Here is a 2,256-nt window from a genome sequence, read left to right as displayed (position 1 = left end):
TAAGACGTTTTTCGCAAATACCTTATAGATAATGATAGGTAATCACCGGTTGTTAATATTTATTATTGTTAATCACGAGTTTTTTAATTTGTAAGATATCAATGAATTGCAAAATTAAAAAGAAACCAGTTTAACTCATTTCAAAACACGTGACAATATTAATATATCATAACATGAATACTATGTTTCGTGATGTTGTCTATTAGTACACAAATTATAGATTTTGAACGCAAAAAAGATTTGTATTTCCTGGAAATGTGGTTGTAGGTATGTAAAAGGATGTTAAACAACATGTCAAAGTTGCTGTCATGTGGAGCTTTTGGAAACTTTGGGAAATGGAATAATAAAAAAATCAGTTTTCCTCTAATAATTTGTAAGCTATGCACTAGCGTCAAATTAAATGTAACAAGTGAAAACAAACAATTGACTGAGTTAATTGTTGAAATACCATGTATAGACAGTTATGATGACTCAATCGTTTGTTTTTTGACGTCACGTAAATAAAGAAAGATTTCCACTCTTAAATAAAAAAACACACATAACTGATGTTCCCATATTAATACATACTACAAAATTTTCACCTAATTAGCGCCCTCGTGGGTAAACAGTCATGTTTACAAGAAAATGTTTCAAACAAAAGTTGTTTATTTTTTCACTTGTTTATACGAATTTCTAGCATCAAAATTGGCTAAGATACATATTCTACCCTACTTTTTTTTTTATTATATAAGCCGATTTAAATTTAACTTTTTTTCAATGAATTTATAAGTAAATTTATTTCCCAATTTTCCAAAAGATCTCCCTGACATGTACTATATAACTTAATATCAGCTACGTATCGTCATACTTTCAGCGAAATGGTAAAATTGCCGAAGCCAAGTTAATTTCTCTATTGCTTGTGCTATATGCCAAATCAAAATATTCTTATAATTATCCAACAAATTCTGCAATAAACCAATTTAATCACTAAAAACAAATACTTATATAAAAAAAACTTCCTTTATTTAGATATGAAGATTCTAGTCGTCTAATGATAAGGCAAAAAATGAAATTTATGCTGTTAAATATAAAAAAAAAAAAAAATTGTAGTCAGTAATGGAAACTGTTGACAAAAGTGAAAACTTAACACTTTGGAATAACTGTGGAAAGAATATAAACCCGGAAAGATGAAAATTATTATGGAGAACAAGAGAAAACAAATAACTTAATTTGTTAATTGTTATAATACCCTGTATAGAAAGTGTTGAATGTTAATGCCTGAATTATTTTAAAAAAATTAGAAAAGTTTAAAAAAACCAAAACAACAATGGCGCCATAATTGGATTAGTTTTCGAAAGTATTTTCTATAATTTTTATTTCGTTTTTCGAGAATCTTTCACTAGATCACTAGTTTTTCTTTTTTAAGGCAAAACCAAAGTTTTGCCCTAATTTGTACCCTCACGGATAAACAATTATGTTTACGAAAAAATGTTTCAAACAAAAGTTGTTTATTTAGTTTATAAGAAACATTTCTGATATTCAAACTTTTGTTCTGTCTCTAATGGTTTACAAAAAATGGTGTTTACGGACCCAAGACTCAATTGATCCATGTTGCTCATTTTTTTACTTTGTTGTTCTCTTTTTACGTCTAGCACGCTATAAAAATTATGGAAATAGACTAATTAGGAAATTTTATGAACACCAAATTTTTGTTCATATCATCAATATTTCTAAGCGTTACACACTTGGGACTGAAATTTTTTATACCTTAATATATATTTCATATATCTTCTATCTATATATATATATAAGCGATTTACCACTGACTGACTCATCACGAAATCTCCGAAACTATCGGTCCGATTAACTTCAAATTTCGCATACTAACCTCTTTCGTGACATAGACGTCCACCAAGAACGGATTTTACGGAATTCCTATCCCAACGAGAACGGGAAAATAACGGGAACGCATCACGCACAGTACCTCATGGGTAATGTGGAAATCTGTGCATTCACCGACTGGCACTATATTTTCCTATTTAAAATTTGAAAAATTTACAATAAATATCAAATCGAAATTAAACATTTCGTTAATATATGAAGTAAAGATTCAGATCCAAATGGTTAGTGTACCCAGCGAAGCGGGTGGGAATCAGCTAGTACAGGTATAAAAAGAAGTATCAGAATTCGTCTCTTTATGCTATACGACCTTGATAACGTTAGTTAATTTCGTATAAGTAAAAATTTTCACTCATTTTAGTCAAGTAGTTTCTGACT

This window comes from Chrysoperla carnea, chromosome 1 (genome assembly GCF_905475395.1).
Source record: "Chrysoperla carnea chromosome 1, inChrCarn1.1, whole genome shotgun sequence".
In the NCBI taxonomy this organism is placed as follows: Eukaryota; Metazoa; Arthropoda; class Insecta; order Neuroptera; family Chrysopidae; genus Chrysoperla; species Chrysoperla carnea.
This window is presented reverse-complemented; position numbering follows the sequence as displayed.